General features: G+C 42.4%; 1 long non-coding RNA gene across 1 annotated transcript in view; it reads right to left on the bottom strand.

The window, feature by feature from the left end:
* Nucleotides 1–2,669: 2,669 nt before the first annotated feature.
* LOC141782143 (uncharacterized) overlaps nucleotides 2,670–23,195 on the bottom strand; it is a 331,916-nt gene continuing 311,390 nt past the window's right edge. Inside the window, exons 2-3 of the long non-coding RNA XR_012597057.1 lie at nucleotides 2,948–2,968; nucleotides 2,670–2,837 (exon numbers count right to left, since the gene is read on the bottom strand). This is a non-coding gene — a long non-coding RNA (uncharacterized LOC141782143). The remainder of the gene's footprint in view (nucleotides 2,838–2,947; nucleotides 2,969–23,195) is intronic.

Genomic DNA, 23,195 nt, shown 5'->3' with positions numbered 1-23,195 from the left:
TTTGAAAATGGCCATGACAGTTTTTCTTCTTCAAAATGTAGTGCAGGTTTGGAGCGTTATTTAGCCTCCTTCGACAAGCTAGTATGACATGGTTTGTACCAAAGGATTCTTTAAGTTTTCTGGTTTTATATGATGCCAGTATAGCTTTAAAACTGAGCCCGCTACAACCTCCGAAATATCAATTGCATTAAAAAAATGTGTGGCGTTAAAACAAATTTGCGTTCATTTTGAAAACCCTATTGAATCTGACAAATAAGCAGGATTCAAAAACGTCACATTTATGCAAATTTAGTGTCTGAATTGACATTTCTCTCTCAGGATGGTTAAAGCTTCAGCGTCAGTACCACCAACACAGTAGGGGACCTCCGACATAAATATTTGAAGTCAACTACCTAAGAGTATTTACTTATGTCATTCACCATTTTCATCACCATTTCCCATTAAATGACCAGTGGGGAATATGGAGCAGGCAAAAGGCACTGAAGTGAAGCAATAAATTCCTCTTCCTGTCAGTATCAATGTTACCGTGGCTAATGCCTGACAGCCTCGGGGCCAAGAGCAAGCCGTGCTACACAAGCACTCTGCCATGGAGAGAGCTGCTTTATAATACTGTAAGCAGAAGGGAGAGAGAGGGAGCCACGGGAGGACTATAGATTTATACTCTGTACATTGTTATGAGTGAACACAGACAGGGCCCTCCCTGTACGAGGGTGCGGGTGAGAGTAGGAATTGGAATACATTTCCCCATCTGGAGTGGATCTTTCATCTGTGGGGTTCCTTGTCCTTACTTCAGTTGTCTTTGTATTATACCTGCTGTATCTGTTATGTTTGTCCTGAGCGGCCTTGTCAAGTTTCACTGACATCCCCCTTTCATCATTCTGAATTTCACCCTCTCTCATTTTTCTATTCATCCATCAGTCAGTTTTTTTCACTTATTTCTGATTTACTGCTTTCTTTATGGCTGCTTTTACCTGGTGCTAGGAACGTATCTTTGTCTGACGAAGGTATATGGCTATAGAATTGCCCTGGAGATCAATATATCTATTCAACAACCATTCACAACCTTTCTATTGCATTTACAGGTATGAAAAACCTGCAATTATTGGCCATTCAACCTTGCAATTTTAACTTTATTTTCAAAGAGAAGGAGTGAGAGTAGTCTGTATAATGTTATATGGTATCATGGAGTATAGGGCAGAATCAAAACTTCACGAAGACTTTGCCAAAGGTTCTAATACAAGAAACATGCTGATTTAGTCTTTTATGAAATACTTGACAAGAAGTACATCCAAGATACAAGGCAGTTAGACACTGAGGGGACAAATGGCACCCTGTATGCTCCCTGGCACTGTTTTCATCCAGAAATAGATCCGGATCTCACTGTCTCACTCTTCACCCCCATCAGACAAATGACAAACCTTGCCAGTTCAATCAGGCCTAACCTGGCCTATGGCAAACAAGCGACCTCATGTAGCGCAAATATTGGACAAATTCCAGGTTATTGACACTGTGGGCAGGTTATCAAGTTTTGTTTGCTTAGATTGCTGGCACAGTGACAGAATATCTGCTGGAAAACAATAGGTTGTTTTTTTTTGCAGCAGTTCTCCCTTTTTTAAATTTTAGGCAGATCTTAGATTATGCACTGATGCCTATCTGACCTTGCTTTAATTGATGTTGACTCCTTGACTGATGTATGGCTAACAAATTCAGAAAACGCATTAAAATGGAGCATGTTTTGTCAGTTTAGGATCAGTTTAAGAGCAAATCAAATACCAAGTAATTTTTTAAACAATACATCAGACCGGCAATATGTCTTCCAGAGCAGGCTCGGTAATAGTAATAGTAATAGTAATAGTAATAACGCTCCGCCGAAGAGCTGCTCTGTAGTTGGTTGCACCAACAATAAATCCAAAAACGCTGATCTCTGATTTGCTCCTCTGCCGTGTCCTAAAAAATATATAATAAGGAGCTTTGTGGCTCCAAGCTGTAGACCAGATCAGCCTTGCGTCATCGCCGAGGCTGCGTTCCCTTTCGGGGGAAAGAACGTCGCTGTCATGGGACAGAAAATGGAAAATGACGAAAAGCTGTTGTGTAGCAGGTTAATCCAGGCCCTCATCCGATATGTGAATATTCACCGTCAGTGTGATAAATGGCGAAATGATGCTGGTGACAGTGACTACCATGGCGAGCTAACGTGCAGTAATACAGTCATACATTAATGTTATAGCAGCATCAGACTGTCGTCTCCAACTAAATCTCAGCCTATAGATCAAACAGTTGTCTGTTAACACGTTGGTTATATACAGACAACACTCAGTCTAACGGGACTCAATCAGATATGTAGAGAAGACTGGATCAGTAATATCCTCCACTGTGTTGGACGGGGGAAGACTGAAGGGACATGTCGGTGATCAACCTTCATTTATTAAGGTATCGCCAACGCTCAGGCCGCAAAATAATTATTAGACATACTGTATGTATAAAATACAAGTTTGTATAACAAGAGATGAATGAATACAAACTTGTCAAAATTGCAATCCAAACACACGTCAGATTGTATTGAAGTCTTTGGGATCTTCGTTTTTTCTTTCCCCCAAAAGGGGGCGTGGCCTTGACCTTTTGCAAAGTACCCGTATGTGCCGGTCTGATGTATTGGTTCTTGATGTTATGTTCTGGATTAAACAACAGCGTGGACTCAAATGCAGCACACAACGAGACGTTTTAAGTATGAACAAAAGAATATTTATTTTAACTACAGGGTTCCAGGTTGAGGAAGAGCCGAGTGCAGGAGTGAGCAGGCAGGTATGGAAGCAGCCACAGCTGGCAGGAGAACAGACCTGAGCACAGAGCAACAAAAACGAGGTTTAGTCCAAACAAGTCCAAAAAACACAAGAGCAACCGCAAAGACAAGAGTACAAATTCTAGGAGCCTGATTTAGTGAATGTACCACTGTGGGTGACGGAACGATCTGGCGATGAGTGGCAGGAAGACCGGGGTAGATATACTGCAGGTTTGATTGATGATTGATTTCAGCTGCTCCTGCAGTGCCTGCCCAGGAGGAGGGGGAGGAGGAAGGCCACACCTCCCAACACACTGACAAACTAGACAAACCAGGGGAAAACACACAAGAGACAAAAGGACAGGGAAACATAGGAAACAAAAGGAACTCCTAGACTAAAGGTAGTGAACATGACACTTGATTTCAGACAAAAGCAGCTTCTCATTTCTAGCCGGTGACCAACTGGTGGTGGCAGGATTTTTCTGTCTTAGCTAGCTAGCTAGCAAGCTAATTAACGCTAATGTTGTGAGTTTGCAAACTGGCTGACTGGTTTTAAAATAACAATCCTCTAAAAGGGACAACCTTGTCTCCCAAAATTATTTTCTCATACAACTTAACTGCATTCTCAATTATGTTTCAAGGAAAATGGTCACTGTTTTAAATAATTGTAAACACGTGGTTAATGTTGTAAATTGAAGAAGAAAAAAAAAATGCAACAGAACTGCTACGTTAGGAATAGACAACCAAACTGCTTAAACTGCTAATTGTTTTGCTTAAAATGACTACGGGGCATTGACAGTGGTCTCCTGGGTTTGTTTGACCCATCCACCATCCCTATGTGGACTATCATTACAAACTAGGGCTGTCAATCGATGACAATATTGAATCGCGATTATTGTCTATAGTTAATAGCGATTAATCACAAATTATTCACACATTTTTTTTATCTGTTCAAAATGGGAAGAAAGGGAGATTTGCCAAGTATTTAATACTCTCATCAACATAGGAGTGGACAAATATGCTTGCTTTAAGCAAATGTATGTATATATTTATTATTGGAAATCAGAAACCCTCACAGGTACTGCATTTAGCATAAAAAATATGCTGAAATCATAACAAGGCAAACTGCAGCCCAACAGGCAACAACAGCTGTCAGTGTGTCAGTGTGCTGACTTGACTATGACTTGCCCCAAACTGCATGTGATTATCATAAAGTGGTCATGTCTGTAAAGGGGAGACTCGCGGGTACCCATAGAACCCATTTACATTCTCATATATTTTGAGGTGGTGAAAATGGCTATGACAGTTTTTCCTCTCCAAAATTTACTGTAAAATTGGAGCGATATTTCGTCTTCTTCTCGAAATGCTAGTATGACATGGTTGGTACCAATGGATTCCTTGGGTTTTTCTAGTTTCATATGATGCCAGTATCTTCACTCACTTCACTTGATGATCCTTGTAGACAACATGGAAATAAAAATAAACATTGTTCTTGTATTGCAGGGTAGCTTGTTAGCTACAGTATTATAAGGAAAACACTCACATAACCCAGCTTAGATGCTTAAAGAAAGCACAACATAGAGTTACACTCTATTGTTCCAATTTCCAAACAGCATATTTCAAGAGAAAAGGCTTTGAAGATGAGGACTAACCAATGAGTATGGCATACTGTAACTACTGTAGACAACAGACAAGTTAGATTTTGGCCTGTTATCAAGTAACTCACAGAATTAAAGTTAATTAACGACGGATGATATGATCTGCCGCTGGGAACGTCTGTCATTTGAACCTGTGAAAGCAACGCTCAGTGCTCGCTAAAAATGAGAAGCTGCTACGCTGGATGTTTTGTACACTTTTCTCTGCTAATGAGAAAGAGAGAGATAACAGAGCCTAGCAAATCTGTGTATTTTGCCAGCCTCACTGTCAGAACTCAAAGTCACTCACCGCCGGTGAGCCCAAATCATTTTTTTACATTCTTACACTCTAATTTTCACTTTCATATGACCCCGAACGGCACGGTACATCTCGGGACAGTTGTGTTTGCTGAAGTGTGATTGGATAGCCGATGGTCGTGGGAGGGGTTTAGTGAAAGCGTTGGAGGTGGGCTCACGTTCATTCCTATGAAGCCCCAGACACACCAGGAACGCCAGGAGCTTGTGGCGGCTGTGTGGCGTGGTGGCTGCGTGATTCACGCATCGGGTGTTCACACCAGCTGTATTACAGCTGCTTGTCTGCTGCATATCTGCTGCTGTAGCTGCTGCTGTCAGCCCTTTCTTTCTACATAGAGTTTGCCTTTTAATGGCCATTTCATTATAAATATCATTTATATTTATTTTGGACTGAGAAAGGTTAAGAAATGTGTGGTAATTTGTAAATAATAGTAATAATCCACAATTAAAAGTCCGTACTATATTCATTCATAGAGCTCTCCAAGTCACTGCATGTTCTAGAACACTGTTCGGTACATATTTCAGAATAAAAGCCAAGTTAACAAATAAAAGAATTCTATACACAGAAAAAACGCTTGAGGGCTTTTATTTTGAAATGAAAGCAGGAAATGTTGATTTAAAAATAAGTCTTTACTTTTTTTCATCTCCGTAACATATTCTACAGATAGACATCGCAACTGTAGTAATCTTGCTGGTATGATGTTAATATACAGTCAATAGATCACCTTCACTGTCTGTGACATATTCTACAGATGTCTAGACATGGAAACTGTAGTAATGTAGCTCATATGATGTTAATATACAGTCAATAGATCACTTTCACTGTCTGTTGTTGCTGTGAACCGTGGGACACGCGTCAAAAATAGGCGAAATAGGGGAAATAATTCTGGATTCGGCTGTTAGGGACCATTTTAATAAGGACTAATCAAGGGGGGGGTACTTGGTCCGAGTGCAGGGCCAGGTGATTATTTCGACAATGACAGACACATCAGGGACTGAATATGTGCACATCTATGTCTCCTCAATCATAGTCTCACATTTTGTAGCCCATAATCAATATGCATACTTCTTCTGGCTCTGTGATGACAGAGCTAAGGACTGGTTAGATCAGGAGTAATATTGTGCCTTTTTATAAAAGGAGTTTCATGAGGTTGACTAAACAGATCACGATTGTCTGAACAACGGCGTGGCATTTGTATTGTGCCGAGACAATAAGATAAGAGGCTAAGTCAATGAAAGCCGTGCAAGAGGGCGCCTCCTGTGATCACAGAGCTATTATTACAATGTGTGTATGTATTGATTCCGTCAGTCACAGCTAAACTGTGGTTAATCAATGAACAATAGCTTATGAAAATAAAGCTTTTGCTTTCAGTCCATTCACCTCTCGGTGTATGTGGGTTGGATTGCTCCCCGTGTCACGGCCACAGACAGACATATTGTTTTCACTCCATTTAGCCATGTGGCACACGCTGCCTCTCTTTTTCTGTGAACTACCTTTTCTGAAATTTAAAGCGGGCTCTTTTGAAGCCTATATTGGATGTGACACATTTGGAAACGCTCTCTTCACAGGGTTCTTTTTTTTGTGAGCCCACAATCAACATCTTAGAACTGTCATTTTTAAAAGAGCCTGACCCTATTGTCAGCCACGCTCTGTTCTCATCTACACCTGTGTTTTTCTTTCTCTTTTCCCTACATCTATTCATTTCCCCATTATTCCATCTGTCCTCCCATTTTTCTCTCATCTTCTTCCCCTTTCTTCCCTCCCCTGCCATTCATTACTGTTCTCTGTGACGCGTACCTGGTGGCAGCCTCTCATCCTCTCTATTCCATTGGGAGAAAGCAGTAAAGCACAGCACTCTCTGTGTGTGCTCATTCGTTCACATTTAATCATCCACAGTGGCGGTGACCATCACTCCCAATTTCCTCAGTCACTGGGCTGACGGCACAGGGATAGTAAATCTGTAGCACTTTATGCATGCTGATAAAAATATTACAAGACAACAATGCCTTTCACTCTCTCATGTCTTACTTCTCCAGATGTAGTTGTATTGTACTTGAACACAGAAAATTCATTTTCCTGTGAGGGTTAGAAGAACAGAAATAAATAAATCCCAAAGCAACACTTGAGCTGCTCCACTATCAGTATTACAGGAACCGGATTCTGTAGCGCACAATGCACAGTGCAATCGTCCACTCTGCCATATATTTTAATTAATTTGCTTTCATATGTGTTCGTTGATGGAAGGAAAGAACACCGTTTTTAGTTAAGTTTCTGAGAGGCTCGTTTGTGGAACATGGTGAAGTAGTTTTGTAATTATTTTCATTTTTGGATTTAAAATATGCATTGGGTTAGGATGGCAGAGGGGTAAAAGGGCTTCAACCTTGGCTGGGCACCTTGTTGGCTGTGTTTGTGGGTGGGAAGGATTTGTTGTGCTTTATTTTTAGCCGTGCTAGCAGCTCATGGCTCTAGGGATGGCAATGTCAGTCGGTCGGTCAACCACTTTGGTTCAGACTGAAATATCTCGACAACTATTACATGGATTTCCGTGGAATTTTGTACAGACATTCAAAGTGGCAAGAGGATGAATCCTATGGACATTGGTGACCCCTGTAGGGATTCTACTTAGTAGGTTTTGGTTATTAGCAAATTAATTAATAAATAATAATATAATTATTAATATTAATAAAGATTATCAATAAACATCAATAATAAACGGGGAACCACCCTGGAATCAGGGACCAATGACCAAAACGTTAATATAGTCTCATTATATATGCTAAACTATCAATTTGGAACGTTGAATAATAATTAAATTAATAACTATAACCAATATAGATAGTAAAGGTTGAAGGATATCGGAATTCTTGACATAGCAGAGGTTGGCATTATTCACTCTTGTGCAATATTAAAGAGACCAGCATGTATATTCCACAAACATTTATTTACAAGATAATAAAGGTTCAAAACACAATATTAATCTAACTAAATAACTAAACTAAACAAACCAAACACAGTGTGTGTGTGTGTGTGTGTGTGTGTGTGTGTGAGAGAGAGCGAGAGAGAGAGAGAGTGACTAGACAAGATGGCTTCTTGTCTCAGGCTGTCTGTTTGGCCTACAGACAAAATGGCGAGCACTGTAAAACTACAAAGATGGCTGAATCAAAGATGGCGGAATCAAAGATGTCCGTCAGCATGTCATCACATGACCTCTTTGTTCTTCTGAGCACATGTGCTCAAGAAGGACATAGTTTCTGTATGTGATCTTAATGTGTGTTAGATATGCAGTGGGTTAGAAAAGATGGTTAGTTTGCATGCAAGACCTTGTCTATGTGAAGCATAAACTAAACACATCGGATGTGGCGAAGCCACCTACCCAGATATCAAATACAGATAAATCACCACAGTCAAACTCAATGAATAACATTAAACCAAATCAATACAAGTACATCCTAGAAATCAAAGTTGGACAGTCTTGCTCAGCCATGTGCGATTGCTAATGCTACGGTAAGCCCAGTACGTTACCGATGGAAGAACAGGGTTTGTAATTCCATGTGTTAAAGTTGTGGTTCCAACTCAAAGAGGTGGTCTTTGATTAGCTTGGTGCTAACTCTCCAGTAGCTTGAAGTTAGCTGGTGAAAGGCAGGCACTCGCATCGTCTGCCTTTTTGGTTCCTTGTGTCTGTTTCCTAACAGACCATAGATCAGAAACAGAACTGTTTTGCAAGTTCTGGTCTGGAGAGCTGTGATGAAGAGTAGAAAGCGCTGTGGCTCACCTCCAGCAGCTGGTCAGCTTGGGTGAAGAGGTGAAGAGGAAAGAGGAGGAACAAAGAAATTCCTCTGGTTTTGTTCTGTGTGAATTTCACACCTAGGTGTGAAATGTTACTGTAGCCAATGAGGACTGAGATGAGTCCTGTGGTCAAGGATCATGTTACTGAGTTCATGAGGTCACTTGAAACCAGCCATCTGCTGGGTCCCTACACCCCCTTACTTATCCTCTAGTGCACATATGTCAAACTCAAGGCCCGCGGGCTAAACCCGGCCCGCGGTGGTATTATCTTTGGCCCGCAGGATAATATCTAATTACTATTATAGCTGGCCCGCCGGTATATTGCACGCACCACTAATACTACAAATCCCACAATGCACTGCCAGTGCGTTGCCACATGAGGGCCTGCAAGCGCGAGCCCTTGCACTACTCGCTCATCAGCAGCTTTATGGAGCTATTCACCTCTGGCCAACTTTCAGCTATCCCACTCCCCAAAAAATGGCTAAACGAAAGGTGGACTTTGAAAACAGAGGTTTTCAAGGCAGGTGGGAGGCAGAGTATATGTTCGCGGATATAAAGGGCAAACCTGTTTGTCTTGTGTGCGGAGACGGTGTGGCTGTAATGAAAGAATATAACGTAAGAAGACACTATGAAGCGAAACACCACGACAGGTACAAGCATCTGGACATGAAACAGAGGCTCCAGAAGGTAGAAGAGTTGAAAAGAAGTCTGGTGTCACAGCAGGCTATGTTCACAAAAGCCAAATCACAAAGTGAGGCTGCTGTAAAGGCTAATTTTATTGTGGCAACAGAGGTCGCTAAATCAGCCCAGCCCTTTACCGAGGGAGAATTTGTCAAAAACTGCATGATGAAAGTTTGCGACGTCGTGTGCCCAGATAAAAGGCAAGCATTTTCAAATGTGAGCCTGAGCAGAAACACCGTTGCTGATCGTGTACGTGAGCTTGCCACCAATCTACAACAACAGCTGGTGGGAAAGGGAAAAGATTTCATCGCATACTCTCTTGCTGTGAATGAGAGCAGCGACACTTCTGATACTGCCCAGCTGTCAATTTTCATCCGTGGAGTGGACTCAAGTCTGTGCGTAACAGAGGAACTTTTGGGATTAAGATCAATGCATGGCACAACTACGGGAAAAGATCTCTTTGAAGAGGTATCCAGATGTGTAAATGAAATGGGGCTGCCTTGGGATAAACTTGTGGGACTGACGACAGATGGAGCGCCCGCGATGTGCGGTCAAAAGAATGGATTGGTGGGCAGGATCCAGGAGAAGATGCGGGAGGAAAACGGCGCAGGTGAGCTGACAGCTTATCACTGCATCATACACCAGGAATCGTTGTGTGGCAAAGCCTTGAAAATGGAACATGTAATGAGCACCATAACACGAGCAGTTAACTTCATAAGAGCCAAAGGTTTAAATCACCGCCAGTTCAAGTCTTTTCTGGAGGAGTTGGGTTCAGAATATGGTGACTTGCCCTATCACACAGAGGTGCGATGGCTAAGCCAAGGAAAAGAGCTGAAAAGATGTTTTGAGTTGCATGAGGAGATCTGTCAGTTCATGGAAAGCAAAGGGAAAGACACAACAGAGCTCCGGGATAAAAAGTTGCGGTGTGAAGTGGCGTTTCTGTGTGACATCACGAGCCATCTCAATGCGCTCAACCTGCAGCTTCAGGGGCGAAGCCATGTGATCACAGACATGTACGCTACAGTGAGGGCTTTTAAAACCAAGCTGCGCCTGTGGGAGACGCAGATGTTGCAAGAAAACGAGCCATTTTCCGTGCTGCCAAACTATGAAAGAGCAGGTCTCTACCGCCGTGTTCCCAAGTGCACAGTTTGCTGAAAAACTCAGCATACTTGGTGCCGACTTCACACGGCGATTTGCCGACTTTGAAGCCCAAAAAAGCAGGTTTGAATTGCTCAGCAATCCATTTGCAGCTGACGTGGAAAGCGCACAAACCAACCTCTAAATGGAGCTGATTGAACTCCAATGTAGTGACACACTCAAGGCAAATAATGACTCTGTGGGTGCTGCACAGTTTCCACGTTTCATCCCCGACACAATGCCCCAGCTGCGTACCCAAGCTGCTCAAATGCTCTCTATATTTGGCAGCACATACCTGTGTGAACAACTGTTCTCCTTGCTAAAGGTTTAATTCTTAACTTTGTTGAGGGTTAGGCTGTTCTCATTTGAAGCTGTACCTATGTAGGGACCTCACGAGACAAAGAGCGGCCTAGAGCAGAGCTTAGGAGTAAGCCTAAGATACCGGCCTACATGGGTGATTTAAAGCCTGATAACAGAACAAAGACTAAACCGCCAGCTCATGAAATCTCGCGTCTTCACGCGAGATCTCAGTTGAATCCAAACGGGAGCAGCCCCATTGGATGAGGCTAACAGGAAACGTGGGGTCTTTTCCGGGGAAACGCCCACTATCTCAAGAGATAAAAGCACGCTACCTGAGGAGCTCGTCCCTTTCCAACGCGAACAACGTTTGCTCCAGGAGGTACCCAACGCTGCAGCGTTCCCTTTAAGATCGAGCCACAGTACCTGACCTCGCCGGACGAGTAAAGATATTGTTGCGTTCATCAGACGTCCAGACCACCATACCTATAGAAGGAAGACCCGGATCCGCGTCCTTCACCAAGGAAGAGACGACCGCCCCGCCGTCTTCACATCAGCTGCTTCCATCCGCTGCCACACGGAGAGCCAGCCCTGCCGTTCTTCCCCCGCTGACGAGCATCATAACGGCCCGTTATTGTCCGAGCCAGCACGACGCCGCCGGACCAATTAACGACGATCTACACCACTATCGCTCCGAAGAAGCGATTCAAGTAAGAGGCTTGTGTCTGGGCAGAGATTAGTGAAAGTGTATCACAATAGTTAATAATTATTGTGTTTTATAGTAAACGTACGGACCGCCGAGTCCGCTTGTTTTGCTTGTGTACCTTGCTTGTTGCTTGTTGTTGCTTTGCTTTGCTTTGCTTTGCTTGGCTTGCTGTGTATTTTGCTGTGTATTTTACGGTGTTATTGTTGACTACTGTGTGCGCCCCGCCGTGGGTTTTCCTTGAAAATCTCTTTGTGCTGCACCAGAGCGTCTCGGTTTCCCTCTCTTTCATCGACCGCGTGGGACTTAAAAACCCCCGTTCGTACGCAGTCGTTGATTTCCGTGGCGCCTTCGTCACCAGAGCAACCCCCACTCCTACACACTTTCTTTCTCTTTCATCGACCACGTGGGACTTAAAACCCCCGTTCGTACGCAGTCGTTGATTTCCGTGGCGCCTTCGTCACCAGAGCGACCCCCACTCCTACACACTCTTTCTTTCTCTTTCATCGACCACGTGGGACTTAAAACTCCCGTTCGTACACAGTCGTTGATTTCCGTAACTCCTCCCTCGTGACGTAACCACTTACGTGGTGACGCCGCCTCGGGGTTTCCCTAACTCCTCCCTCACGTGACGTAACCACTTACGTGGTGAAGCCACCTTGAGCTTCCCCTCTTGCTCCTCCTCTCTCTCTCACACACCTCTCTCTCTCGCACACACACCCCCCTCTCACAACATACCAACCCACACCTTCGCTCACATCTCCCTCTCTCTCTCACTTTGTGTTTTGTTTAATTCTAGTTTAGTGCTTAGAGCTGCGTTGTAGAACATCCATTTGTTTATGAAGTGTTGTTAATTAGTAATTACTGCTGTGATAAATATTGATTTAGATTAATGTTGTTAGAGTGTTTATTGTTGATTAAGATCACTGTATTTAAATAAATGGTCTTATTTTAAATAGCAGTTGTCTGTGTTTATTGTGCATTCATATTGTAATAACAACTGGTTATGAGAGTTAGTGCTCGGATTCACCCTTCGCTATTCACCTCCTAAGTGTAAAGTAGTGTTAAAATACTGGCCTTTGGAGGGAATATTTCCCTTTTGAGACTGGATTAACGTTTTGGTTATTGGTCCCTGATTCCAGGGTGGTGCCCCGTTCATTATTAATGTTGATTAATAATTCTTATTAATAATAATAATTCTATGAATATTATTTATTAAATTAGCTAATAACCAAACCTGTTCCATTTGTAAATCCCTTACACCTACAAAAAGCAATGCACTGTAATTCGTGTATATCCCACAAAATCAGTTTGTATGTAATCCATGTAATTGCGAACCAGGAAGCATGAAGAGCAACAAATGCTGCATAGGGAGGAGTTTGGGGTGGATGGGTGGGTCAAAACACACAGGACCCAGGAGGCCGCTGTGTGAAACCAGAAGTCAACATTGATTTATTTGTCACGTAACTTACGAGTAACACCTCTTCCGTTGTTTTTTAACCCAAACCACAATCTTTTCCTATACCCAACTGAGAAGTTGTTAAGGGGCGATAAACTAATGACCCGAAATGCAGATAACGCCAGGGAGCCAGAACATTTTTTGGCATTATTGGGCAAAAATTCCATAATAACCTTTCAGCATATTGTAATTCAACTTCTGCTCCTCCTCATGGCTCTGTTTTCAGACTTTAGAATCTTAAAATCTCGCCTGTGACGGGAGACTTTGACCAATCACAGGTCATTTCAGAGAGAGAGAGTGTTCCTATTGGCTGTGCTCCAGTCTTGTGGGCGGTGCTTGGTATTCCCCAAGAGATCTCAACATGGCTGCCGGGTCACAAACGTTCTCATTTTACAGTTAAACAGTACACAAGATGTTTCTGAGAACATTTGAGGAGAGAAATAAACATTACAGTAACAGAATTGTGAGGGCTTTGGTTTAGGACCCAGAAGCAGACACGGACACAGCTGGATGGTGGTTGAAAGTCAGGTGGATTTATTATAATAAAGGTGGTGAGGGCGCTGGAGAAGGCAGGGGACAGGCAGGCTGTTGAGCAGGGTGGAGTAGCTGGAGGAATGAGCTGCGGCGGCGTGAGGATGGCTCGATGGGAGGCTGGCACTGGAATCCAGAAGACAGGAGAACACAATGTTAAATATCAGAAGCACTAGGAAACACAAGAATAACTCTGGTAATTATAATACAGAGCGGCCGAGAGAATACCAACTGGTAGGCAGAACAATCTGGCGAGGACTCGCAGGAAAGCTGGTGTTCTTGTACTGTGGGTTGATTAGGTGATTGTTGACAGGTGCAGAGTGCAGAGTGGAGAGTGAGACCAGGTGCCTGATGAGGAAGACGCGCCCCTGCCACACCCACACAGACAGGCAGGGGAGGGGGAGACCCAGGGGAAGCAGAACACTGGAAAACTACTGGAGTCAAGGCCAGAGACGTGACAAGAATATTGATTCATATTTGATCAGCGCTGCCTAGTTTGACCGTTTGGTCAGAGTTCAGAGTGATTGACGGCCGGCTCTCATAGACGGCAGCTGGACAGCAGATCCCAGGTCAGCTCTGATTGGTTGTTTTCCTCCAGTCTGTGAAATTTTGCAGATGCTGTTAGGAGCACCGGAGGACACAGAGGCACATGATCTTTTTCAGGTTACCTGTCTCATGCACTACCGTCAGGATATAGCGACCATTTTTTAAAAATAACAGTTTTTAACCATATTTGCTCCAATCTCGCCTACTTCAGCTTTAAGGTCTTTAATTGCAAAATAACTGGAAGGAATAGTGAAAGAAGAGCTGGCGAGGAGGATTAAGCAGGGCCGTAGTCAAGAATGCAGGACTAGGAGCAGACGAAAAAACATGGTTACTATCAAGCACAACAGCAGACAAAAGAGAACAGGGAATATTAAAAGATGGCTTGAACGTGTCTGCACTAACTGTGGTAGCAATGACGAACTGTCAGGGAGGAGATGGCTGAGCAGGGTTTTTGAGGAGATCTTGGCTGCGGTCGAAAAGTCTTTTCCTCTTAGGAAGGTTCCTAACGGAGTGAAATGACCCAGAAGTACCTCAGTAGCAGCCATGATGAGAGCTCGTCAAATCCTCTAAATGCTTCAATGCTTCCTTTATTATCTCCTTTAGCATAGGATACACTGGACCATCCTTTACCAAAGGAAAGGAGAGAATAACATCCAACAATGCCTTGCGGGCGCAGCATTTAAAGTGATGCACCATTCGGCCGTTCCTGATAACAAACGATATGCTTATCTTGCATATTATTTTCATACTTATTTTATGGTCCTACACCTTCTCCAAAACTCCAACAATTAACTCAATATGTCCATCATATATTCCTTTGTTTATTTCAGTTACAGCCTTGGTAATGAAGTGATATTTTTTACTGGTTGTCCATGTTAGGTCAGCTGATCCTTTATTATATGTTGATGATGAGTGTTCCAGCAGCAGGAGGACCTGTGGTATCTCTCTTTCACACACCGCAGGTGAATCAGTCAGTCATTGAAAGACCTATTTAAAACGCACGGGGGGCAAGCAGAGCCTTTTGTAGTCCATGTTCAGAACATTGTATTTTCATCACGGCAGACCCGCGTCAATAACATCTGCTGCCGTTGCATCATAATTACGAAGCCTAGTGTAAGTGCATTTGGATTCTCTGAACACCACGGTTGTCTTGTCCTAAGTCTTTCTGAATCCTCCTTCCCATCTTTCCTTGACCTCCTGACGTTTTCCATCGAGGTCAAAGAAAAGTGGTTAGGAAAAGACATTAGGACATAATTTTTTGACTTTTCGACCGCAGCCCTTGATTATGGTGATGCAGGGCAGCTGGCGGTTCCTCCCAGACTCCGGCACACCTGCAGATGATCAGACACAACACAGAGAGAGTGCAGCTCCAAGACAGACAGGTTACCATGAAACATAATGTTCAAGGAGCAGATGTAACAGTAGTTTTGTTGACTAAACCTAACCAGGTTGTTTCCTGTTTAGATGGAAATTTATTTCGAAAAGACTGGAGTAGAATGTTGCTGGACATTTGTAGGAAAATGCACAAAAAATGAGGAATTACTTTTCCTGAGATATCATACGAACAGTTGTATGAGGATATGTTGTGAGGGTAATATAATATTCAATTTATAATATTTAAATGGAATAGATTGACTTTGTCTTTGTGTTAGTCAATGATGCTGTGCTTTCTTAGTTACATGTTATTTTTGAATATGATTCCAAAAAAAAGATGATCCATGATTCTTTTGGCCATAATAACAAATGATTACAGAATTCACACTAAATCATTGAGAATGACACTAAAATCTTGCAGCATTGGCAGGAGTCATTCTAATTGCACAAAGGTCAAATTCCTTTCAAAGCATCAAATGCACAAAACTCATTTGGGAAATTCATGAATTGGTTGCAATCTTGGTTTCTATAGCTTTGCCAAAAAAATAAATGGAAAATCATTTAATGCACGGTCACACATGCACCAATGCAGACTAGTGAAGGTGACATTCACCTGAAAGTTCATCAAAATTGAACTCCATGCAAATTCCAGGATGCAAATGTGCTACACCACTAGAAACAAATGTTTTTTTTGCCCCTTCACTTGCATAGAATGAAAAAGAACGGGAGGTGAATGCTAATTTTGTGCATGTGTGACCATGCCTTTAGATTTATAAATTTCAAATTCATGGTCATGAAAAGCAGAGAACAGCTACTATTGAACAAAGCAGACATAAATAAACATTCTTTGCTAAGATGATGAACATGATAAACATTTAACATTATCATTGTGACATGCTAGCATGCCAACATTAGCATTTAGCTCAAAGCACAGCCTCACAGAGACGCTAGCATGGCTGCAGACTCCTTCTCTTGTTACAAAGATGATGATGACCTACTTAAACCATTTAGAGACTTGTATAGCAACAATTGTAAGAAAAGTTAATATTTTGATAAACAAATCTTGAAATATACATTAATTGAGCAAGACGCATAGAACGAAAGTGAACAGGGGGCAAATGTCAATTTTGCACATGTGACCATGCCTTTAAATTGATAAATTCCAAATCCATGGTCATGAATAGCACAGAGCAGCTACTATGGAACAAAGCAGACATAATTAACTGAAGTTAATGTAGACCCCCATGGTTTTCTGTGCTTGTGTTACTTCTTGCTTTCGCTGAATTCTGGAATTAACTATTAACAAACATATACATATATATTAAATAACATATATTAAAGCTATTTTAGTTTTTAAAAACAGAACATTGAAAAGTTCTTTTTTCCTCCTTCCAGCACCTTTCCTCTTGACAGTGACAGCAATTAAGAATGAATGTTGAGAAATCTTCTGACATGGTGACTTCACACAGAATTGTTAGCAAAGATTACAGTTTCAGTCAGGTTTGCTGTAAACAATCACTAACATTCATTGAATATACTAATAAAAGAGTTAATAGGAGATTGGATGCATTCCATCACGAGCTTCATTTTGTGATTCAGTGTCAGCATTGTCAGACAACCAGCATCTGAATGAGTCATCATTATCAGCATGTAGAGAGCGACCGGTCCCACAGTAATCACACAGGCTTCCCTGCTGGTTGGAATTGCTAATGGAGTTTCAGGTGCCTGATTTACAGCCCTCCCTCCCTATGATAAAGCCTTCCCCTAATGTTATGCTATTCCAGACTCCTGGGATTGTATTAAGTGTTGAGAATGTCAAATGACAGTGCGAATGCCCATAACTAAAGCTAATTAGCAAGGCCATTTATTGCTACTACGTGTGTGTGTGTGTGTGTGTGTGTGTGTGTGTGTGTGTGTGTGTGTGTGTGTGTCCTTGATTGTGCAGAATATGGACTTGGGAACATACAACCGTGTTTGAGAATATATGCTTGTATGTAATCTGTTAGTATGATGTACTGTTAGGGTTTATGTAAACACTGCACTTGTATGTTTCTCACAGGGACAAAGTGGACCATGGTCTGAGTGGAGCAATAATTGGATCGCCCCGTTCTTTGTCCTCTTCTGTTGTCGTGGAACAGCCAATTGAATACGGGTCATGGTGACTGCAGGTCTAACCTGCGAAAAGTAAAATGCTCATGTCAAGGGTACTTAGTGCACACTTTTTCTGGTATCACTATGCATGAGAGGCAAACAACCCAATATTGACACGGTGTGGCGTAACTTTCCCTCTGACCGCTCCCCCTTGACCATCAATCACCAAGACGGCCCATTCATCAAGTAGCCCCGTCGGTCCGGCCCCCTTGTGACACACAAACGTTTTTCCAATTTAAAATCTGATATTGATGGAGCACTGCGTCGTGCTGCAGCCTCTTTGAGCCTTGCTGGGGCCAATATCGTTATCCATATGCTCACTCACTCGCCGTGGTCATAATTCAAGACACAGCATTTCCATACAGGGTTCGGAAAGACATATTCCTCGATTGGCTAACTACTGTCACTAAAAATATGAGAAAGAGAAGAGAGAGAGAAATACCTAATTTTTATTGATTGACTTGTTGACCATGTTTGGGTCCAGTTGTTCATGATCTTTATCTGAGTATCTCCACCCACAGCTTAATGGCCCAATCCCAGTGTCCCCCTAATGGTACGTGTCCACAGGGACATTTTTTATCGAGAGTGATCGCCTCATTTCCTAGCATTGGACGCTTGATGGGCTGCTAGTAAACATAATGCACTCGGCACCTGATTGGACGAACGCTTTCCAATAACAAATCACAATCATCAAATGTTACAATAAAAGTGTCGATTTCTAATGCGTTTCTTTCACAATCAGTAAAATCTCACCTTGAGTTTGATGTTTGCCGTGAATAGCAAGCTATGTTTGTGCACAAAAGAATCTTGTTTATTTTATTCCACATCTCTTGACTGCGCTTGAATTGTTGTTAATTGAACCTCTACAGCGTCTGTGGCTTTACTTTAAGATTCTCGGTATCGATTGTGTTTGACAAGCCCATTCTGCAAGTACCGCAGGCAAACCAGAGATTGGCATTACACAAGCTCATCTCAGCTCTCATTGCAACTCATTCCTCTGTGCATGATGACATCAAAGTAAAAAGCACTGTGTCAAGATCAAAACAGCCAGGAAATCAGTGAAGCAAAGACGGAAGTGTTTCGGCGTCCTTATTGACAAGAGCTTACAAGAGCTTATGAGGGTTATCAGTTAGAAGGGGGCTGCTGGATAGAGCCAGTTGACTCAGTGTTTTAAATCTGCTGGACATGTCAACTGAATACAGCAATAGATTAGCTCAGACATTTCCTATTTCTACATGTTAAATTCAGGGGTCGGCACAGTGGTGCAGTGGTTAGCGCTGTCGGGAAGGGCCTTTGTGTGGCCGTTTCACACGAGAAGCCGTTTCCATGCTGCGAGGCAGACATGCGCTCGCGTTTGCCTCGCAGCATGGAAACGGCTTCTCTGCTCTACTGTGTCTTGTCAGTACATCTGTATTTTATTTAAATATATCTTGTTTATAGGCTACATATCTACAGACTGTCAGACTAGGTACAGGAAGTTCATTATTATCATACTGTCGGAGATGTTTCGGTGTTTTTGTTGCGGTGCTTTGTACGGAGCTGATGCCTGCTCACCCGCTCTCATCCCCGGCTCTCTGAAGCTCTGTACCAGCTGTTGCCTGGCAAAGGCAGCGGTGCCGGCGGCATGGAAGTCCCCAGGGACTGCCGGTAGACATTTTATTTAGATGTTAATAAATTGTTCCCAAATTCATGAATATGTAGGATATTACTACTGACATTCCTTTAATATGACATCACAACGGCTGCTGTATTAGTCGTGTGTATACTACGTGTTTATTTGCATATAGAGCGGGGAAGTGAGATCGGATCACAAGTTGTCACTCAAGACGCACGTGGAGACGCCACACGTACTTAAAGCTGTCCACCTGTGATCCGATCACTCAGGACGCATCTTAATATCAGGTCTGAACAGGACCATTGATCCGCTGTGGCGACCCTTAACAGGAGGAGCTGAAAGATGAGCAACAACAACATGTTAAATGCAGAATATGTGACGGATATGTGATGATTATGTGGGTGTGGGTGTGGAGGAAAGATTGAAAACATCTTTCAAGTAACTTGCCCAAACACTGGTTGAGGGGCTATTTGAGTCAGCATGCCTTTCGCAACCCTTCTCCTGCTCAGGGTTAAACGCGGGATGGACACTGGAAATTGATTAAGCGATATTGTCTGACTGACCAAAAAATTAGTGTGTGTGTGAGAGGAAAAGCAAGAGGGAGCGTGAAGTAAAAACTACAGCTTTGGTAATGATATAATGTATTTCTGTGTTCTGTTGTGTGGAAGTACAGTACAGACTGCAGTCTCTACTAAGGGTGACAACCACAGATTAACCAGTGACAGCTGTCTCAAATAAATGGGTTCACCGTAGGTTATATGCTCATTCACTCATACATTCGTCTTCAGTATGAATTATGAAATACAGGGACTGCAGACATTGCACAAGCAAACAAAAACTGTAATTACTGGTCCTGGTTTGATTTGTAGCCAGCTTTTATGGCTTTATGACCTTTATTTCACGACCTGTAACTCATTAACTTTGAAAACACTGCGATTTTATGTTTTGCATTCTCATAAACTGTGAAACACTGCGAGGTCCCAGAGCAGGGCTTCACACTGACCTTCATTCTTTATCGCTGATCTTTCAGCCTCTTTTTTGACTTTTCTTTTTGAATATTATTAATTCAGGGATTTAGAACACAAACTGAAAGAAGAGAGATCACTGCGAGAAAAATAACTTTTCAACATGTGTGATGAAACCACTAAAAAGTCCTTTTTGGGCCCGTCAAAGTTAACGCAATATTAATGCGTTTTAAAGCCGCTAATTTCTTTAACACATTAACACAACTTGTGATTTTTAGGTTGTGGCGGGCTCAGTCTTAAAGCTAGAGTGAAGCTGTTGGCATCATATAAAACTAACAAACCTAAGGAATCCATCGGTACCAACCATGTCATACTAGCTTGCCGTGAAGGAGGTTAAATAATGCTCCAAACTTACACTCAATGTTGGCGAGGAAAAACTGTCATGGCCATTTTCAAAGGGGTCCCTTGACCTCTGACCTCAAGACATGTGAATGAAAATGGGTTCTATGGGTACCCACGAGTCTCCCCTTTACAGACATGCCCACTTTATGATAATCACATACAGTTTGGGGCAAGTCATAGTCAAGTCAGCACACTGACACACTGACAGCTGTTGTTGCCTGTTGGGCTGCAGTTTGCCATGTTGTGATTGGAGCATATTGTTTTATGCTAAATGCAGTACCTGTGAGGGTTTCTGGACAATATCTGTCATTGTTTTGTGTTGTTCATTGATTTACAATAATAAATATATACATACATTTGCATAAAGCAGCATATTTACCCACTCCCATGTTGAGAAGAGTATTAAATACTTGAGAAATCTCCCTTTAAGGTACATTTTGAACAGATAAAACAATGTGCGATTAATTTGCATTAATTGCGATTAACTATTTTAATCGACTTACAGCCCTATTTCATACACATGACAGGACCACTCGTTTGCTGCCATGACAACTAAAATGATTTAATAACAAAGAGCACATGCTGTCATAGAACAGGTGCATTGAAACCTCACACGATGAATCAAAAATACTCACAATGTCCAGACATAGAGTACGTATGTCGGCAGTATTAAAAAGTTTATGTGACACCTTTTTTTGCCGGTTGAAAAGGCCAAAGCTATTTATTTTGAAAAAAAAGGGTTATAGACAAGAAGATTGGACTACGGCCAAACCCTAATATCTTCTTTCGGAGGCCTCCCATTGGACAACAGCCTTAATGGACAGGCAGCATTCCACCTCTAAGTGGTTTGACATCTTGCTGCCATAAATAAACGCTAACAGGGACGCTCTATTAGGCTAAACAAGGCTCTGTGTGTCCCTCCGAAAGCCAGGAAGCGCCCTCCTAATGGTACACTAATGCCTTTATTGTATTACTCCAACATCTCCTATTGCAGTGCGTCACAACTATGGCATTCTGTTAGATTTGATGGAATGGAGATGGCCTGGGTGGGATTGATATCACCCAGGCCCAAGATGTCTGCAATTACGAATATTTTCAGCTGAAGATTATACTCATCTCCGATTACTAAATGCTTTTTTCGTCAACAGACACTGCAGATCTCTCGTACAGTTGGGACTGATTTCATAACACACTCGTGCTTTTAGACTGGCCAACATGTGGTTTTAAGATTTACATGGCACTTTCTGGACTGCTTCATGGCATGACGAATAAATAAAGAGCACTGCACTATAAGTCACTTGGAGTGAAAGTGTCCACCAAATTGCACGTATGGTTTTCATAATGCCGTATGACACGGAAGAGAAGAGGACAGAAAAAAAAGATGAAATCTGCAAAACATTTATGCCGAATATGATACTGATTTTCATTAAATCCACACACACACTTGTGCATTCACATAGATAAAAGACTATTACCATTTCCCCATTATTTACACTGCCCTAGAGGTTGCACATTCTAACCTGCAGACTACGGAAGCAATTACTGTGCAAATAATGCAGATGGTGCAACAAAGTACTTAAGAAAATGTTTTTTCCATTAGGCAGACACTTTGGTCTCTATAAAAGGACCTTGGCTTGTGTGTCATCCCCTTTGAAAGTGTGTGTGTGAATGCACTCATGTCCATGCATGTGGGATTTTGTGTGTGTGTGTGTGTGTGTGTGTGTGTGTGTGTGTGTGTATGCGTGCATGCATGCATATTCTGTGTGTGAAAGGCTATTAATGACCTTTCCCCAGTGTTTATCAAAGAGGAATATTATAAAGCTCGTGGACAGCTTTTCTTTTTGGGGCAGGTTACAGATGACCAAACAGGTTTGTGTCGTAAGAATCTGACACAGTGTTTTGTCTCCAACAGGTTTGCATGAACTAAAATTCTGCATTTGCCAACACACAATAGTATAATATCTACCAACCAATACACAGAATGAGATACACAAAGACCCTCACACACACACACACACACACACACGCACACGCACACACACACACACGTCCCATGGGTTTTCCTGTTCTCATCTTGCGTGCTTAATGCCCTGGTAATGGATCTATTGAGCGACCAGTTGAGTAGGCCTCTCACACCCAGAGGAGTTTGTTAGTGGTGGTAATGACAATGCTGATGGGGGCAGTTGCCTTCAATATCTGCTCACCTCTCCACATAAATCTCTCCATACTAAATGCAACCGTCATTCACTCACGTCTCCATATCACCACTCAACCGTTTGAAGAAGTGGGGTGTATGTCACCTTTGATTCGGCATCAGAACTTTTCTCTTTCCAATAATTGCTCCCCTAATTCTCCGGAGGGTCTTTAGAAACACTTCACCAAATGTTCATGTATTTGCTGACCTTATTTTCCTCAAGTCTGAACAAGATGGTGCCCTGTCACCTGGATATCGTCCATTCATAAGCTGAAATCAAAGCTGGTCCTGAAACCTATGCAGTGGAACATAACCGTCCTAATGCACACATTATCAACTCCTCATACTTAATGAAAATCTATTACCACATTAGAAAGCATTAGAGGTGCTTTGAATGTTATGCTGCTTTCAGTTGTACCTCATGCAGGCATCACCTTCTAATGGGTTCTATAGGCTTGACCACTGCTCCCTGCGGAGCACACATTTGCATGTACTTTTGCGTGGCCAATGATTAAAGACCCATCCACCCTGACCCAGCATCCACTTTGGAAGATTACTTGCATTTTTTTTTTTGCGTGAGTCAAGGCCATAGGCTTGCCTCATTTTGGTTTAATGGAGGCAAGTA

This window comes from Sebastes fasciatus, chromosome 14 (genome assembly GCF_043250625.1).
Source record: "Sebastes fasciatus isolate fSebFas1 chromosome 14, fSebFas1.pri, whole genome shotgun sequence".
In the NCBI taxonomy this organism is placed as follows: Eukaryota; Metazoa; Chordata; class Actinopteri; order Perciformes; family Sebastidae; genus Sebastes; species Sebastes fasciatus.
This window is presented reverse-complemented; position numbering and strand designations above follow the sequence as displayed.